This window comes from Hipposideros armiger, unplaced genomic scaffold (assembly GCF_001890085.2).
Source record: "Hipposideros armiger isolate ML-2016 unplaced genomic scaffold, ASM189008v1 scaffold_863, whole genome shotgun sequence".
Taxonomy (NCBI): domain Eukaryota; kingdom Metazoa; phylum Chordata; class Mammalia; order Chiroptera; family Hipposideridae; genus Hipposideros; species Hipposideros armiger.
In genome coordinates this window covers 272,577-292,477 of record NW_017732213.1, presented here as the reverse complement: position 1 = coordinate 292,477, position 19,901 = coordinate 272,577, and the positions used below count along the sequence as shown (strand labels likewise).

The following is a 19,901-nucleotide window of genomic DNA, read 5'->3' as shown; positions in this document are numbered from 1 at the left end:
GGTGGGATGCTGTGCATTTGACAAAAAAAAATTAAAAAATAATGGCAATGTTGGATAACAGTTGCCAACACTTACTATTTCAGTATGCCAGGCTTAGAACTTATCATTTAATTCTCACCAAAACCCTACGAGATTAGTATTATTGTTATCCCCTGTTTACAGTTGAAGACGCTGAGGCTCATAGAGGTGAAGAAACTTGCCCGAAGCTGCACAGCAAAAAGTCAAATCAGTATTTGAAGCCAGGCCTTCCTCCTTAGCTTTAAATACTCCAGCATCGCAGCTCCTTGGATATGGGCAGTCCTCGTTTTAGAATGAAAGGGAAAGTTTAGGCACAGGCAGGAAAGATGCAACAGTGACCACTGCCCTGTGGTCTGAAACAGGAATCTCCCCGGGTTTCATTCCTTTATTCGCTTATTTACCAACTATGTGTTGATTTATTTGTTGCTTCAGCAGCTGTAATATTCATCACACTAATAAGAGCCTGCAGTCATTAGCACTTTTATATGCTAGGGACTCTTCTAAGTGCGTATGATTAAACTATTTTGTCTTTGTGACAACCCTGTGAGGTAAGCACTCTCATTCTCTCCCTTTTATAAGGTGAGGAAGCGGAGATACAAAGAGGTTCTCTAACTTGGGGCCCAAGACCAAACAGCTAATAAGTGGTGTGCTCCGTACATTCCACCCTCCAATGCAGTGCACTGCTCCAGACATTACGAGGATGCTGGTGAGATACAGCCCTGTTACCTTCTAGGAGTTTGAGCAGGCGAGCAGGGAAACAAAAGCTCATTAGGCCAAATCAAGCAGATTAAATAAGGGCCGTGACTGAGAACAGTAACTATGTGGAAGCACAAGGAAGAACGTGGTTATTCTGCTCTGAGGGAAGGAACCGTGGAGGTTATCCTAGAGCGGGTAGCATCTGAACTGATCCATCAGTGATGAGAAACAGTGTCTGGAGGTGTATCAGACATCGTTGCATTCAGCTGCTAGCAACAGAAATCCTGACCACCAGTGCCTTCACCAGATGGGGGCTCATTTGTGTAGACAACAATAAGGGCAGGTGGGATGATGTCTTAGCTGTACCAGTGGGAATCTAGACTCTGTCCACTCTGCCACCTGTGGACTATAGACCTTTGGCCCAGGTCTATGGTCTCATGGTGGGAAGATGGCTGCTGCATCTCCAGGCCTCACATCTGCATTCAAGGAAAGAGAAAGTGGGATGAGTGAGGCATCAAGAGTGTTTACCAAGGATGGCTTTACTGTTACATCGAGGAAGGAACACATCTCTGAGGAACTTCTGTCCTGAGCTCATTGGCCAGAACTGTGCCCCGTGCCCTCCCAAACCTACCAGGGAGAGGCAGGCAGTCAAATATTTTTAGTTAGGCACTTTGCTGCTGTGAACAAATTGGGGTTCAACTCATAAGGTAGAAGGAGTGAATGAACAGCTGTTGAGTTGGCAGATAAAGTGTGTGTGGCTTATGATGAGAAGAGAAAGAGAGGTATTCAAAATGAAAACTGCGTCTTGGGAGCTATGTGTGTCCTGGGGAGGTGGAGAAGGGATGCAGGGAAGGTTGTGCAGAGAGATGATGCCAGACTTGGGGTTGGACGTGGAGGAGATTGGCGTTTAATCTACAGGTACTAGGGAGCTAAGGCAGGTTGCTGAGGAGGGAATGTCCTGTGTTTTTATGAAGGGCAGACTGATGGCAGTAGGGCTTGCGGAGACAAAGCAGCGTGGTTCTTATTTGAAATAAAATGAGTTCTGGAAGGTTTCAGACCAGGGCGAAAAGGAGACAGCATACACTAAGAATGAGTGATGGTGGGAAGATTTTCTTTCAGGTCCTGCCAATAAGAATCCAAAATTAACCCAATGTTAGTCAGCTGTTGCCTGCAGGGAACTAGCTCTACTTGTGTAATAACTCAGTGGAACTGAAATCGGTAGAAAGGGGTTCCAGTTAGTCCCCAAACACTATACTTGCCTTTCTCCTGACCCTCAGGCTCCTGGGTCATCTTGCAACTTCATCACTTATCAGCAAAATAACTTTGGTCATGACCCTTCACCTTTGCTTTGAACCCAGGAGAAGATATCAGAGGCCCTGGGGCTGCTCTGGTCAGGCTTCCCTCAGTGGATTTCTCCAGCAAGGACCCACATCCCTGATCCTCTGCTCAATTTATTAGCTTTATGGCTTTGGGCTATTTTCTCTCTAAACCTCAGTTTCTTTGTCCCTGAAGATGGAGATTATTCTAGCAGCTAGCTGCCTTATGGGATGTTGTGAAGTTCAAGAAGAAATTCACAGAAGAGCTTAACAAACACCTAAGACATAGAATTGTGCTCAATAAATGTTACCTGTTATCACCACCGTCACCACCACCATCATCATCGTTGTCACTAGGATGTGACTTTATTGTATCCTTGAGGTGCCAAGTAACTAACATTAATAGATTTTACTGTTGATTCCGAGACCCAGACTGTCCCCATCTCATTGTCATTGTCCTGCCTCTGCTCCCATGCACTCTCCTGGACTGTCACAGGGAGACCCTGGTCCAGTGTTCAGGTATAGTAGCATGCTGTGTCATGGTCAAATCCAGAGGGTGTAGTTCTGGAAGGATGCTTGGCTATGACACGCTTCTGTGCTAGACAATAGAGTGGACATTGTTCTTAGTATTGACAAAGTAGTTTCGTTTTTAACTAAAAAACAAAATTCTCTCCTCAATCTCATTCCTCCACCCTTCTCTAAGGCCCCCACTTTACACTGAATGGGTTGTGATTTTAAGAACATCCACCCACAATCTGTTTCCTGTTCTTATGCTTGTAGTCATGCATTTAAGAGGGGTTGATTGGCATTGGTGTGAGTGTGTGTGTGTGTGTGTGTGTGTGTGTGTAACAGACCCCCAAGGAGAAAAACAGTCTTGACAACAGTACATCAATTTCCACCCAAACTTTAAAATGGAATGGAGAAGACCAGGGCCAGAGTCAGTTTTCTTGCTGACAGCTGTCTCTACCCCGCTGGCGGACACTTTACCTGTTAAAAACCATAGTTCATTCACTTTCTTCCTCTTTCTGCCCCTCTCCAGTTCCCCAGCTCTAGAAACACAGAGTGGAGAGATTAAATCGTATTATACAATATTTCACTGCGATCGTATTTAACACCTAGAATCTGCAGTGAATGAAATGCTTGTGCTGTTGATCCATGGGGGATCGATATTAAAGAGTGTGACCCAGGCATTCACTTTGGTGTACGAGGTCTGTGGTATATTTTAGGAGTGCAGAGGCTTGGTTTGGGATGGAAAAGGGGGTTGTGCACGCTGGGCTCACTTTCCTGGGTTTAAAGCCATAGGGAGTTTACTTTGCAGGGGGAATCGGGCAGAAGCCTGGGAACCATTTGCTGTCAAGTTCAGCATGGGGCATGGATTTATATATGGCTGGGGCCTCAGAGAGGGACCACATGGAGTTAGCTCTTTCTTTGGGAGGGAATTCTCCCTGTTGGGGGCCTGGAACTGACTGTGTGGGAGAGAGAAGAAGCCTGCTGCCCAAAGGGTAGGGGGAGGAGTGAATGGGAGTTCCTGGGCTACAGGTTCTCCTTGGCCTGATCAGATGCCTGCAGCTGCAGCTTCTGGGCTCCAAACCATCTGCAGAAAACCGAGGAAGGCCCAGAAGTCTAAATTAAGGAGGCGGCAGCACGCATGCATGGGCTGTGCAAACGTGACGGTTTAAATCAGTGTTGCAGAAAGAGCTGAGAAAAGCACTTCACAGGGGGGCTGACATTCGTGCCCCCCACAACCATCTCCCCACCCCCACCCCCAGCCTGTTCACTCTGGCTGGTGAGATCGAATGAATACCACGCTCCCTACACACCCAGACACACCAAAAACACACAGTGTTCACCATCTTAAGAGCAGCAACAGCTCCCCAAAACTTAGTACCTGTCACAGTAGTAGTTCCCCCCTTCTCCATGGGGAATACGTGCTAAGACCCTCAGTGGATGCCTGAAACTTCAGATACTGCAGAACCCTATTACACTGTTTTTTTCCTATACATACATACCAATGATAAAGTTTATTCTATAAATCAGGCACAGTGAGAGGTTAACAACAACCATAATAAAATAGGACATAATAAAATTATAACAATATACTGTGATAAAAGTTATGCGACTGTGGCTTTATTAAGTAAAATGAGGATGACTTGAACATAAGCATGAGATTTCATCACACTGCTCAGAATGGCACACAATCTCACATTTATTATTTTTTTTATTTCTGGAATTTTCCATGTAATATTTTCGGACCATGGTTGACTACGGGTAACTGAAACCGCGGAAAGCGAGATCTCAGACAAGGGGGGATTTCTCTGTATGTGGCAGGCACGCTGCCAAACACTTCCCCTTGATTGTATCATTCAGTCTGACCATGAGGCATGCACTGAGAGCAGTGATATAGCCCCATTTTAAAGACAGTAACTCAAAGCTCAGAGAGGTTAGGCACATGCTCAAGGTCACAGAGCGAAGGTAGCCGAGTAGGATTCAAACTCAGATGAGTCTGATTCCAAAGGTCTTAGTTGTCACCAGATCTTTCTGAAGGCCAGCCCCGCCCCAGCCTGAAAGGACATGTGGGGAAAAGGGACAGTTTTAGAATGTGCTTCTGGGCAGTCTGAATGCTTTTCTGCTAAAGAAGTGTAGGTGTGTGTGTGTGTGTGTGTGTGTGTGTGTGTGTGTGAGTGTGTGTGTAAGTGTATTCAAAACAGAAGAGAATTGCAAATCTGTATCCATTATCCATAGCACCCACCCTCCCCTAAGACAATTCCACAGCCTGTATCAGTGTCTGTAACAGAGCATTCTCCAGGGGGCACTGCGCCGTCTCCACCCTCGCCTTGGCTCTGGAGAGAAGGAACCCCAGTGGACTGAAAGCTGCAAACTTGCAGACAGAGAAGAGTCTGGGCACTACTTTCAAGATGCTGAACGGCCTTGCCAGCCAATCGGGGGAGGGGATACAGCGAGCAGGCTTTGGGAGAGTGGAGAATGGCTGTGTGGCTGTTTTTATACAATAAAAGAGGATCATTGTAGTTGGGAGCCCGTGAATCATAACACGTCTGCTTATGGCTCTTTCCAGCTATAGAGCCATTTAGTTAAATAGCGCACAGAAAACTCCTTTCAGCTGATATTACTTTCCCGCTGTTCTTAAAATACAAGACGGGGTTGAATTGCTGTAACGACAAAGCCATCTCAGGCGATCCCAGCCCTTGGGTGTACCCAGAGCCCCCATGCAATCTCCCTGGCCTATGGAGGAGGACATTTAGAAATGTATCCTTCACTTTTTGGAAACAGCTCCTTTAAGATATTTGCACACAGCCTGGTCAGAGCTAGATGTCATGGCGAAGTTGTTTATGGTGGGTGGTGGTCCAGAGGAGGGAGGGAGAGGCTAGAGTGTCAGCACTGTCAGGGATGGGGTGTGCCTTTGCTTTTTTGTAGGGCAGCGGGTAGGAGTGGATAATGGAGGGACATGGACTAACAGCTGGAAGCTGGAAAAAGAGATTGCCCCTTGGCCAAGAAATTTCGAGGAAGGGCTGGTGGTGGCTTCAGGGGGAGGCAGAGAAGCACAGCCCCTCACCTAACCTCCCCGAATAGGGAGCACTGAGGTTTCATTGTCTTGCAGAATGGCCTGTTAACTTTCTTTGGGGGAACTTTGTGTTACAGAATTGATTCTGAGCACATGGTGACTTCTCCCAGAACCAGGCTGTTCAAGACAGCTAGAAGATGTACATTGTTTCGAAAAGCATTTCGAAAAGCAAGGGCTCTTGGCGCACAGAACCAGAGTAGAGATTGATTGGATCAGTCACTGGGTTAATGGTAGACATTCCAAAGACTGAGGGCTGAGATTGGCTATGGCCTGAGTTCAGCATTCTTGGAAATGGGGTTGTGGGTCTCCTGGTACAAAGTCTAATGTCCTCTGAGATCCCCAGAGAAGGACGTTGGGGTGGGGGTGGGGAGAATAATAGCAACATGGTTTATTAGTAGGATGTCATAGCTGGAAGAAACTTTAGGGGTCACCTAGACCAGCTTGGGGAAACTGAGGCCCAGAGAGGTAAGGGAATTTGCCCAAGGTTAATGAGCATATGGCAGAGTATTGCTTTTCCACTTCTATTCAGTCTAGCTGACAGGCTTTCTGTTTCCTTGGGGCTTCCCTGAGCAGCCAGCTCCATTCCAGAACCTTCCCTCCCCCGTTTTTTTTCTCTGTCCAATCAGCAAACGCTCACAGAGCACATGCCAGAGGAAGAAAACAACGTCCCTGCCCTCAGGGAGACCACAGTCACTGGGCATTTAGCAGCAACTACAATGATGTCATAGCTCCAAATGACGTCATAGGCACAATGCTGAGTGCTTTTTTGTGGGTTAGCGCATGACGGTCCTCAGTGATGTGGGGACTCTGTTACCCGATTTAATAGGTGAAGAAGTACAGAGTAGGGCAGTCTTTTGTCCAAGGTTTCTGGAAACCAGGCAGTCTTACACGACACTAGCCTCTCCTGCCCTCCGGGCTCCTGGGGCTCCGGTGAGAGGCCTGGGGCTCCTCCTCCATTGACTAGAACCAGGGCCCAAGCCACCAGCCACCGCTGAGAATAACAGCAAGAATGGGCATGCCTTCAGGGCTGGACCAAGGGCTTTCTCATGCATAGGTCTGTTTCTTCTTTTTTTTCCAATTTACGGAATGCCAACCGTGTACAGGCTGTACCCTCACGCCATCGCCCAGATCATTTATACAGCAGCCCTGCTGAGCAGACAGTGTGAAGGGCAGAGTCAGAACTCCAACACAGGTCTGCGGAATCCGAGACTAGGGCAGTTTTATCCACATCGAGCAGGCTGCAGCCAGAAGTAGCGGATGGGGAGTCCTGCGTGGGCAGGCGTCCCTCACTTAGGAGCACACGATCACCAGCGACTACCCAGTTTACTTTCCCCAAATAAAGGAACTCGGAGGTGTTTTAGGCAACTTTCAAGTGAGCCACAGATACTTATTTGAGCATAATAAGAGTACCAAGAATGGCTTATAGGGTACTAATGATAGGCCGGGCAACTGACGGATCCTGGTAGATTTGGAGAATCAATGTCAAGATGTCTGGATATAGAAGATACGTGTCAATTACAAAATGATAGACATGATGAGGCGTTCTTGCTCAGTTCAGCCAACGGCCACATAGATTCTGCACGTGGCTTAAATAGACTCTTCTCTCTTAATAACTGAGGCTCTGGGGTCCTTTTGCAGGGGAAGGTGGTAGAACCACAGGACCAAAGGTGTTAAGACCTTCAGGCCTGTGCCCTCCCCAGCCCTGTGCAAATGCTGTGCCTGGCATGCACCTGCTGACACATCCACACACGGGCTGTCTGTTCTATAGGGTCCCTGTGTGTCTCAGAAGCCTCCTGTCTTGTACTGCCCAACAGCGGTCTCATGTGCTGGCGCCAGGACAAGACCCCAGGCTTGCTGGACCCTGGGGCTTTACGCTTTGATTCCCATGTTCCCACCGCCCCCCTCTGCCTCTGCCACCGGAACACCTAGCTCTGGCTGAATGGCTGCTCAATAAATAGTTGTTTCATTGATAAATAGAATTGAACAAAAGAGAGAATCTGTGTGTGTTGAAATATGAGGAAGAAGTTATGTTGGGCTTAATTGCTCGTAAGAGCAGGCCCTCTTCTGGAGTTGATGTTTTGCATGTTTTTTGTTGGTGTTGTGTTGGGTGTTTTTTTTTTTCCAATAAGAGGAAAGGAGAAAGTCTTATTGGAGGGAATACATGTCGTGGCATCTGTCACCATTCTGTCCCTGCCTCAGCTCCGCTGACAATGTGGCTCTAAAACACCAAATGTGACCGTGTTTCATTATCACCCTAAAAACCTCCCCTGGTCACAGGTTGCCCAGGAGTCACAAACCCAAATGCTTTCAGGGGCGATGCAGGTAGCATAAAAGTGTGGAGAGGGTCAAGTGTAGGACAGGAGGAAGTGGTGGGGAATATATTAGAGTTGAGAGCTAACCTTTATCTGCCAGGTATATTTTATAACCACTTCCCCTCTGCCCTGTGCCCCACACTTCAGCCGTACAAGGCTGAACCCTAAAACCCGGATGTGCCATCCTCTCTCCCCTTTCATTCCTTTCCACGTGTAGGTCTCTCTCTCCAGAAAGATTCCTCCTCCAGACTTATCAAACCCCCCTCACTCCTGCTATAGGATACTTGCTCTGTTCTCTGAGAGGCTAGGGTGCCCTGGAAATAGCCCCTTAGAAATCATAGCATGTGGGCTTTGGTCTGTTTGCACATCTGTCTCCCTGAAAAGCTATGCTCAAGCCCTCCACCCCAAGGGAGAGTTTCCTCTTTGTCTCCGTGTTCCCAGCACAGGGCTGGCCCACTGGGCAGGTTCAAAATGAATGTCTTTCAAGTGATTGGATGGTTATATGGAAGTAAATGACCCTTTCACTAGAGCCTGTTTGGGAGCCTGTGCTCGGGGGTCAGCACAAGTTAGGGACATAGAGTTGCTGCTTGCCGCTGCCCCTGGTGGCAGGTGCTTGCCACCACCTGGAAGAACAGTTACTACATGATTACGTTACAGGAAACAGTCAGGGAAGCTTCCGGTCCCAGTCTGGCTTTGTCCCAGGTTCGAGGTCTCTTAGCCAAACGCTGCCAGTCCGCCTTCCTCCCTAGCCCAGCCCTGCTGGCTCGTCTGGATATCTGGCCTCTGTGTGCAGCCTGGATCCACTTCCTCCCTCTGACGTGGCTTGACCCTTTGTTTCCTCTTAGGAACACCATCTTCACCTTCCTCTGTGGCACCTAAAGCGATGTCATGGGTGTTACTGCAGGTTCTTACTACTACTTCCAATAGTAAGCTTTCTTTTGACTGAGCCTGAACTTGGGACCGAACTCTAAAAGTGATATAGGGAGGAAGAAGACAAACTGAATGCCTGCTATATGCCAACCATTGAACCAAGCATGTTGTCTACTCTACCTTGTTTGATTTTACTTAACTCACCTAACAACCCTGCTTAGTAGAAACTTGTATACCCATTTTACATATCAGGAAATGGGGGCTTCAAGAAATTACCTTGCCCGAGTTACACAGTCCATGGCTGAGCTGGGATTAAAAGCCAGGTCTGAGTGACATCAGAGTCCAGCCACATGCCACATCACAGTGCTTGAGTGTCAAGTAAAGGGTATTAAGATTCTGTATTAAGTTGCCTTAGCAAGTGCGACACAGAGACACTGGCTCTGTACTCCCTTCCAGGGTTCAAGATTTTGCTTGTGAAAGGCTGCACGACTAGAATTAATAATAACAAGAGCATCTTTTTCCTTTCCCTTAAAAGGTGCTTCTTGGCACTAACACAGCTTCTCATTCTCATGTAGTTTTGTCACCAATTTTTTTCCTCGGAGGAGGGAAGAAAAAAAAATGCATGTCTCGGGGGAGGTGGTTGAATTTACTAAATCTTAATAATCTTGCTGGGCAATCTTGTGTGTTGGGGAAAATGGTCTCGTTGAGATTTCAGTTGTGTGTGCATGGCTTAAATAATAGAGAATAACTGGCCATTCTGTGACAAATGTGCATGAACCTTCTGGAATCGGCACTGAAGAAGGAGCAGAGGGAAACTTCAGAGATATTGTGGGTTTGGTTCCCAACCACCACAATAAAGTGAATATCGTGATAAAGAGAGTTGTAATCTTTTTGCTTGTGGTGGGTCTTGCCTTCACTTTGTAAAAATACTCAACATCTGTGCAGTGCAATGAAGTGAAGTGCAATAAAATGAGGTACGTGGTAGTCAAGTTAAGCTAAGCTGTGGTGCAGTGACAAGTAAGCCCCAATATCCTAGTGGTTTAACAAAGCAGGTTTATTGTTTATTCTCACGAAGTGCACTGAAGAACAACAGCTCTTCAAGGTAGCTTTCTTCCAAGCTATGAATGTCATAGGGACTCAGGCAGCCTAAATTTGGTAGCCACGTTATTTGAAACAGTTTTAGGCTGTTGGAGCAGAAGAAAAGAAAATTGAAGCATCACACACACACTTTTTAAAGGTGTCACTTCTGCTTACACAACCCTGCCTAACTGCAAGGAGCCTGGAAAAATGGGGGAGCACGGAAATATATGGCAGGTAGTATATGTCTCTATCTGGTGACACCCTGGACTGGCTATGCTGCTTCAGCAAGTCATTGTTCCTTTCAGCCTCGCTGAGGATCAGCGGATGAGTACCAGTGACAAAGCCCAGACCTAAATGGAGCTTCCTGACACTTAGTCCAGTGCCATTTTTTGGCTCTGTGTGGAGGAGAGGTCCTGATGATCTGAAAGACCATTAACTGTTAAAGGTAAAAATTTATTGCAGCATATTTACCTTTCTTAGATGTTGTAGAACACCATTACAGTTTGGTATTACGTTGAGCATCCAGCCTGGCATAAAGAAAGTTAACATTTAATGAGCCCCTAATTACTACCAAGCACTAATGATGCTGAGCACAACAAGCGTGAGTAATGGCTCACATTTACCGGGCACATGCAATGTACCAGGTGGCCTCTCAACACCACGTGGATTAATTTATACACTTTACTCAATGCCCCTAGGAGACCCTTACTATTGCTTTCCTCCTGAGAGAGGCCTGATTATTTGCACTTCATAGATGAGGAAACTGAGGCTCTGAGAGGTGAAGAGACACAACTAGTAAGGGGCAGAGTCCGGCTTCACAGGTAGGTCTAGCTGATTTAACCCAACACTCGATTTGGGAGGTCAGGAGTATGTTTGGGGGATGTAGAAAAGGCCAGGGATTAAAAACCAGTGCTGTTTGGGTGAGTAGTTAAATACTTTTTGTGTATTCGGAGGTGTCAGAGGTGTGATGCATGCTGGAGACTTTGTTTATTCATACAGGAAATATTCGAGCACCTACTAGGTGATGTAGAGATATACAGTGGTGAATGATATACTCCCTTCAATCTAGACTTGTTTATTTCTCTATGGAACTTTCTAGATTTTAAAAAAATTGCCTTGAAAGGTCACTTAAGATCCTTGATCATTTGAGTTCTGGCTCCAGAAACATTACATACAGCACCTGGGCTCCGCTTGGAAAGTAAGGGCCCTCTTCAACCCATTGATTCTGTGATTAACCAGCCTGGCATTTGTTGGTTACTAACTGCACTAGTTGCCTGTCTCACACAATCGGCCAAGCACTATGAAAGCCAACATTTTCGATCACCTAATCCAATTCCCTGAGGTATTATAGGAGAGGAAACTCATGCTCTCTCTAGGTTGTAAAATGCCTGGGGGCCCCACTGTGACTTTAAAAGGTTTCAAAATCAGAGCTCACTCTAGAACAACAGATTTTATCAGTGATTACAAAAAGTGCTCCTCCATCCTCTACGCTTACATTCAGGAATGTTAGAGATACAGTGTTTTACCCCTAGGTTGCCTTTTACACCTTGACAACAAGCCTTTTCATCACCGCAGGGTGCCCCAGCAGGAGAGCCTACAAGCCTCTTCACCTGCCTGGCCCCCAGGTGTGGGGGCGTGGTTAAGACAGCAGCCATCCTTGTCTCCATTGCAGAGCAGCTGAAGGACACGCACCACGTCAAGTTACTAGCAGTGGAACCTGGGCTAGAACCCTGCACTTTTTGCTTGTGCTTCACTATGGTCTAGTTATTTTCTTGTTTGTTTCTCAGTAGTAGAATTTCATGCCAAGTTCTCTGACAAACTATAATCGTTTCAGACTTTGGGGGGGTGGAGGTGGGGGAGATCCAGATCCCAAGAAGTATGTCTATTAAATATTGTTTTTGGTGAACTTCACGATTTGTTTTACTCATGGTTTAAATTTTGGAGTTTGGTCCCCAGAAAGTAACAGTGTGACTGGATTATCTCCACAGATGAGGGAGCCCACAGGGGTTAATCTTCTGGCTATGAGAAGCTCTCGGTCCAGGCCACCTGGCTGGATCCTGAGGTGTAGACTACTTCCTTCTTCTGAGATTCTGGGACAGTCCTGTCCACCTGCTTCCCACCAACCCTGCACTTTTGCTTTGCAGGAATAACAGGCATTTGAATTTACTGCTGAGAAAAAGAAAATGCTTTCGGCTCCCGCTGGCTCATCTGGTACAGCTAGAGTCTGTCTGGCTGGCTGTTCAGATGACCTTTGCAACAGAAGACACCAGTCACCATTATGTCTCTTTTATCCCAACCCCATCCCATCTTGCCCTCTTTTGCTGTCCTGGGCTCACACAGTGGTTGTAGCGAGGACCGTGGCGGCCCCTAGCTTTTCTTCTCTGCTAAGTGCCCTCAAAGGAAGTGGGTGCTGGGCCTGCAACCCTTGGTTTCTGCAAAAACAGTGGAGAGGTGTAGGAAGGGATAACATTTGTGTCCTGGACCACATAGCAGAGCCCCAAAGCTGTAGTGGCCCCCCCTTTGTGTAGAGTAGATGCTCAGTAAATATTTGTGGAAATTCTGAGGCAGGAAGCCCCAATGGACCCACAGTGACCCTTATCCGGGACACAAGCTGTTGGAGATTTGGCACATTGGTCATTTGTTCTGGCAACTAATGAAATATCTTTGCACCATGTGCTATCGGTAACCCTAAGTGCAGGTTAACAACGAATGCTTGGGTTAATCATGAGAAAAGAGCCAACTCTTTTCCCAAGGGAGGAGGGGAGGAGGGAGGATGAGAATGATATTAAACTGCAGGAGCTAAAGAACAAAGGACATGGTTTCTTTTCCCTCTTTGAAAGCCATGTGGGAGGCTTGCCTGAAAGACTTATAAAAACAAAACAAAAACCTACAACTGAAAGTTACATTGTGTGTAGACAGGTGCATACACACACACACACACAGACACACACACACACAGCACTACTGAAAAGTTTAATATTTTTGAGTCCTTTGTTTGACAGTGCCTAGGTGTTTGTGTACAACTTTGACCAGAAAATATACGTCAAAGCTGATGGTTTGTTTTATAAGTTCCAGGTTGTAGATATTCAGGCCTGTAAATCAAGGCTTTCAGTGAATGAAAAGACTATATGTTTGCGTAGTGTTTGTTTAAAATAACAACCCATGAAAAATTCCTAATCCTAGGTTTGCAGAAAGGGACTATTTATTGCCAATTACCTACTTCATCATGGGTATCTTTAATAAAATTCTCAGGGCATATTGGGCAAATTATTTTTAATAAAGTAATTTCTTAAGGAAACATATTCCTGCAGATTTCCCATAATGCCCCTTTGTGTGAAATGGAGTTTCATAAGGTGGAGCTTGACAGTTTTCCTCGTGAACAGGATTTTGACATGGGGTTTATGTTTGGGGACTCTGGGAAGACAAGGGGGCCGTTTTCATTTCAGAAGAGAACTCTAGACTAAGGGAACAGAGAGATGTTTAGTAGAGTCCTCCTGCTGCACATTTGGAGGAAGATAGCGGCCAGTTCTGGACAGTCTTTCTGTTTGGATAAGTTGACACGGAGCGTTACCACTCTTCTGGATTAAGTATACGGCCTGAAAGAAATTCCTCACACAGGCAGGCAGAGCTCAGGAGGGTCACCCAGTTCAGCCAGCCACTGTTTGCTGACTTTAACCAGGTCATTCATTCCGTCTTGGGCCTCAGTTTCCCCACTTGTGGGTTGGAAGTGGCCTCACAGCCTTTGAAAAGTCACTCTTCCTCTCAGCAGTCTGCGGCTGGGTTCACGGCTGGGTTCACTCTGCCTGCTCCAGGTGGGCAAGACGTGTGCAGGTAAGGCTGCCCTCAGAGCAGCCTGTTGATTCAGAGCTTTCTGGAAGCCTGTGCAAAACGAACTGGACTTTCCACCAGAATTGCCCAGGGAACTGTTGTGACGCTTCCTTGGAAAGCCCATGTGGTGTTGAGCAAGCAGGCTGCTCTGTGCCGCTCCCGCTAGTCCCAGCTCCCAAGGCGATGGATGGGTCTGCAACTGATGTACAGGGAAACAGCAAGAAAGGAAAAGAGAAGGGGGCTCGGTAGGTGGAGGAGGTGGCAGGTTCTCAGGTCCCAGAGCCTGGCTGGCAAAGTTAATGGGCCATCTCAGAGGCAGGGACAAAGCTGGCTGGGCTGCCCTCCCACCCTCCTCCCTGGAATGCCGTGTTTATTTATGGATCTCTGGTTCTCTAGGGAAATCACTTCTGCCAGGGCTGGGGGAAGCGGGCAGGATGTCTCCAAAGAAACCTTCCTTCCCCTGTCCCCCTAGTTACAGCTTTTGGGGATCAGGGGGTGGCAGTGGGAGATGCTTTAGGAGAAGAGGAGGAAGTGAGCCTGCAGGTGGTGTGGGCGACATCTGAGTGGTCAGCCTGGATTAACACCCTCTCCTTCCCCTTTTCCGGTTCTGAGCCTGGAAAGGGGGTGGAGACTTAAAAATGAAAGCAGCCAAGCAAAAGCAGCGGTAGGTCCCCCTCCCGCCCCTCACCCCACCCCAACAAAAGACACCAGGAGCAGAGGTGTGAGCCCTCTTAGGTTAGTGGGTGATGTGAGCCAGACTTGGGGGTTTTAACCATCTGGCGTCTTTCTTTCCAAGGCTGTACTGGTGGCTTTGGGCCCACCTCACGTTCAGTGCTCATCCCTTCCTCCAGAGATTTGTACCTGAACTCAGGTCTCAGCTCCCCTGTCACCTCCCAGGGGAAGAATTCCCTGAAGTGGTCCTTGCTTCTTGTTCCTCTAGACCAGGATTTCTCTATTGACATTTGACGTCAGATCATCCTTTGTCGTGGGGGGGCCGTCCTGTGCATTGTAGGATGTGTGGCAGCATCCCTGGCCTCTACCCACTAGAGGCCTGTAGCACCTTCCCTCCAGTTATGACAACCGAAAATGTCTCCAGATGTTGCCAGACGTCTCCTGGGGGGGCCAATTGTCCCGTGACTCCCTCCCCCCTCCACAGAGAACCACCAGCGAAATCACATTCTCTCTTTTATTTCCTTCACAGCCCACAATCACTCTGAAATGATCTTGTAGAATTTTTCTCTTGATCACACTGGTGCTCAGCCCTCACAGCCCATTATATTCACCCGAGAAGCTTTTTAAAAACTCCCAATGCCCAGTCCCACCCCATATAATTCAATTAAAATCTCTTGAGTATGAGGACTCTTTTTAAAAGCTTCCCAGGTTTGTCTGCAACCCAGGCAGCCTGGGTTGAGGATCACTGCTCTCTCCCCTGGAAGGTAGGCCACCCCCTGAGGGAGATTGTGGTGGTCTTGGCCACAATTGTGTTGTCAGTACATAGATTAGTGCCTGACGCATGGTAGGAGTCAGTATTGAGACTCAGTGAATGAACGAATGTTCCAGAGATCCCATTATCACGGGAAGATGTTTTTTTAGGGCTTCTTTCATTTGTATCATTTATTCATTCAACAAACATTAAGTGCTTGCTTCGTGCCAGGTGTGGTGCTAAATGCTATCGATGCAATGTTAAGTAAAACTTGACCCCAATCTCCTGGGAGGCAAATATGTAAATACACAGGATTGCCCATAAAGTGAGATTGGTGCTAGACTGAAAGGTATGCAGAAAGCAGTTAGTACATAGACGAACTAGTTCCTAAAAAGACACTAGAAAGAAACCTAGAGTCTCTTAGTGGGGTGTTTTATGTACATTTTCACACTTGAACATCATCATATCAGCTGAACAAACTGAGGTCCTGGGAGGCCTCCTAACTTCCTATAGGGGTCACCTGCCTACCTGTGGCCCAGCCTGGTTTCGTACCCACATCTGCCTCTCTCAAAAGCCCATGTTCTTTTCAGCTTACAATGCTGCATCCAGAGCTGAGATGAGAATACAGGATCCTGGGGCCCCTTGTGCGCAGGGCAGCTGTCAGCTGCTTCGTGCCCTCAGCCTGCACACTGTGTAAATCTCGCTTCTGCCATTATGTGGCTGCAGACTCCATGTGTTTCCTGTCCCTGGAAGGTTATCACCCCTGCAATTCTCTCATTCTGTGCTTGTTCATTCTATGAAACCAAGAATCAGACTGTCTTAGTTTGGGTTCCCCAGAGGCAGACCCCAAGACCAAGATTCAAATGCAGATAGTTTATTTGAGAAATGAAGGGAGCTCTGGTGGGAGAGCCAGAAACTGAGACCAGGATGAGAAGGTGGCAGGACACGTGGAGCATTTTCAAGCAAGTTAGCACAGTGGGCCACTGGGACTCCATCCTACCCGGCCCCTCTGGGCCAGCGAAGATTGTGATGCCTCCTCAGTGTCATCACACATGAGGGCTGAGATGTGGTACTTATCCACCAGCTCCCACCGGTCACTGCTGTGGGCTGCTTGCCCTCTGAGGGGCTGTAACTCCCCTGCACTCCAGGCCTGCTACTTGGAAAGCAAAGTGAGCCCAGAAACCAGAGAGAGCCCTCAGGCGTGGAAACACAGGTGTCAGCAGTTAGAAGTGAGGTGATGGGTACTGAACTAGGAAGGGCGGGGGACATGGGTGGGGCCTGGGCAGCATCTGTTCAAACTCGAAGGAACACCTCTCAAGCACAGATCTTTTTTGGAGTTGCCAGTCTCACTTATTGAGCACCTGCTGTATACAGAGCTCTATGCTAGGTTTGAAGGTTATTGTTGTAGTTGAATCATCAAAGCTTGGGGCAATGCCTGGCTCCTAGGCAGGCTCAGATATTTTCCAATTGAATGAATGAACCACTGACCTATTAACTACAAATTATAGCAACATCACTTAAGCCCTAAATAGCAAGTTTATTGAATAATGTAATTGAAAATATTATCCCCTTTAAGCTTCTGGTAATATAGGAAATGGTTCGCTGCTAAGAGTTTTAATGCTATTATATATTTGTTGACTCAGTGAATCCTTTTTGACATTTATTCAGGATTTCCAGACTGTTATGGGAAGGACAGCAAAAAACACCATCATCTATGTTATCTGCGGAAATAGAAAAATAGGGGTTTTCCATTCAGATTGAAATGTTAGGCACTTGGAAGCGGCCTTTGAATTTAGGTTGAGAGTTTAACACTCCTGCCTGAGACCACTCAACCTGGGGATCACAGGGGATGCCCTACCCAGTGGGTACCCCACAGTCAGGAAAGAGATCTGATACCAACCCACAGGGCTTAGAGCTGAGCATGGTGTTGGAGGCCGCGCTGGCCACATAAGGCTTAGTAATAATGACTGATGTTTACCATGTGCTTTCATGTGTCAGGCCTTGTCCTGAGATGCTAAATGGGTTTACTCATTCAATTCCCACAACTACCTTCTAAGGTGGGTTCTAGGACTAACCCCATTTTTTGGATGAGAAAACTGAGGCAGAGGGAGATTAAGTAATTTGCCCAAGGTCAGCCAGGTGTAAGTGGAAGACCCCTCATGTAAGTCCAGAGTCTGACCCTGGATACCTTCTCTTAACTGGGGTACTTCCTCTCTGTTAGAAGATGATACAGCTTCGGCCCTAGCTTCAGCCCTCTTATTTTACAAGTGAGGCTCGGAGAGGTTCAGTGACTTGTCTAAAGTCATCCAGCCCTTGAAAAGGTGAAGGGGTTAGGAAGTACAAATTGACAGTTATAAAGTAGTCACAGGGATGTAAAGTATAGCGTAGGGAATACAGTAAAAAATATTGTAGTAGCTGTGTATGGTGCCAGATGGGTGCTAGATTTATAGGAGGGATCACTTTGTAAGTTATATGAGTGTCTAACCACTACGCTGTACACCTAAAACTCAGATAACATTGAATGTCAACTGAAAATTGAAAATTCTTTTGAAACATTAATTTTTAAAAATATTAAAACAAAAAAAAACACAAAGTCACCCAACCTTGTTATCAGGACAGTTCCGATGGGCCTTAGTGACTGCTTCTGACTCTGAAACATCCTGTTTCATTAGGTCATTTCCCTTAGTTTCTGTTTACTTACTCATCTGTGAAATGGGCTCATAATTATACCTTTAAATACTTTTAAAAGACTGATGATCCTTTCTGCTCTGACTCCTTTTAGATATAAGGACTATGTACGATGTATGGGTACGACTCAGGTAAACTTGTAGGGAGCTAAACAAGAACAGTACTAATAAATAATAATAACCTATATCGAGCACTGGCTCTGGTCAGAAGAGTTCAAAGCCCATCTGTTCAGCCACCTAATTAGCTCATCGTTCATAAGCCATAATTCTCACCACACCCCTTCCAGGTTTACAGCTAGGAAACAGTGATAGAGAGGGCCGTAACTTGCCAGGTACCCAGAATTGCTAAGTGAGTGCCCTTACCAAGATTTGAACCTGACTAGTCTGCATTGGGACTCCTAACCAGTAGCTATATTATTAACAAATATTGTCGGCGTTGTTACATTTTGCACTGTGCACACATTGTGTCAAGAAATAGCGGATAGTCACAAAGCAAAGGAAAACCATTTCTTTATAAAACCCGAATCTGGAAGGGAGTGGTCTTGTTTGTAGCATTGGAACAGAAATGGTGATCAATGCCCTTAGCATCGTCTCCCAGGATGAGAGACAGGAAGCTGTGAGGTCCCTGGAGAGCAAATCCAAGGGCCTGAGAGATTCGGCCTCTGAAGTCACGTGTTGTGTCATAAAGGGCAGCTGAAGTGGCTCGAGGAGAACAAACCAGAAAGAGTGGAAAACAAACCTCCTGGGAGAAAAGAAAGCTCACGTATGTTATGTAGCCATGTCCACCGGGGGTGATTTTAGATAACAGGTGACCTCAGAGCCATCATGGGCCGTTGTGCCTGACGTGACCCAAGGCACATCCTTTACTAGACTCCAGACATGTCGCCTGTGAAGCCTAAAGTTTAAGAGCAGGACCTGGAGTGAGACAGATGTGAGCTGGACTCCTGTCTCCCCTCCTTTCTAGCTGGGTGACCTGAGGCCATGTTATGCCACCATTTCATCATCTGTAAAGAGAGGTAGTAATTCTCTCTACATCATCCAAACTTTCTGAAGGTTAAGAGAAATCCTATACTTAGAGAAGTCGCTACCCAAAGAACTAGAAACAGTAAGAATTAGAAAGGTTGCCTTTTGGGGACTGTGGGGCGGTGGGGGGAAGAGGGTTAGTTTTTATTATAAGCTGGTGGTTTTTGCTATAAGCCTCTTGGAGTTTTTGATTTCTTGACCATGAGCATGTATTCCTTTGCTAAAAATATGTTTAAAGCATTTGAAGAGATCATGTAACTCCAGCACTGTATGCAGTACTCAGCAAATAGTAAGAGCTTAATAAATGGAGTCTGTTCATTTCTGTGCACCCCTTGCTGTCACCATTTCCTGGATGCTTCGAGAAAGGAGCCAACGGTCACTGTTTCGGCTGAGTGCACCGTAATGCACCAGATTCACAGTGGGAAAGGGGAACCGGTAGGCTTGAGACAGATCTCTGCTTGCCAAATAAACTGTTTGCTTCCTTATCCTATGCCATTCTCACCTCCCTGTCACTGACTTGCTGAAAAAGGTAGGCAGTCCTTACTGCAGGTCTAACCTTGTACCTGGACTCAGCTGGTGTCGGTCTTATCTGCCCTAAAGCTCTTGTCCCCTGGGCTCTGTTGTCAGGGCTTAGAGAGGGAAGAATGGTGGTCATCAAAATGCAGCATGGGCTCACCAAGGTCAGGTTGAGCCAGATTAACTTCATTTTTTTAAAACTGGCTTTTGAGCTGCTAGATGAGGGAAAAGCCACAAATCAGGCATCTCTGGTTTCCATCAAGGTGTTTTAGAAAGCCACTCATGAGCTCCGTGGGAACATAGTGGAGAAATGGTGGATGATACCACTGAATAAGTTCGCAGGTTAAATGAGCACACCAAAGTGTGCCAACGGATCTGAGTGAAATCATCTAGATTGGGGTCCTGGGGTTGAGCCCAGCGACCCCAGGGCTCTTGTCCACATTTTTATTTGTGGCTTAAGTGAAGACCTAAACGCTACCTTTAGAAGCCATCCAGTGTGCAGGCTTTGGAACTCACACTGCTGCTTATGAGCTACAATGATACATGAAGACA

At 46.7% G+C, this 19,901-nt stretch overlaps 1 protein-coding gene across 3 annotated transcripts in view; it reads left to right on the top strand.

Annotated features, from left to right (window-relative positions):
- The window catches only part of ZHX2 (zinc fingers and homeoboxes 2), a 148,387-nt gene that overhangs the window by 3,537 nt on the left and 124,949 nt on the right, over window positions 1–19,901 (top strand). The gene's annotated exons all lie outside the window — the stretch shown is intronic.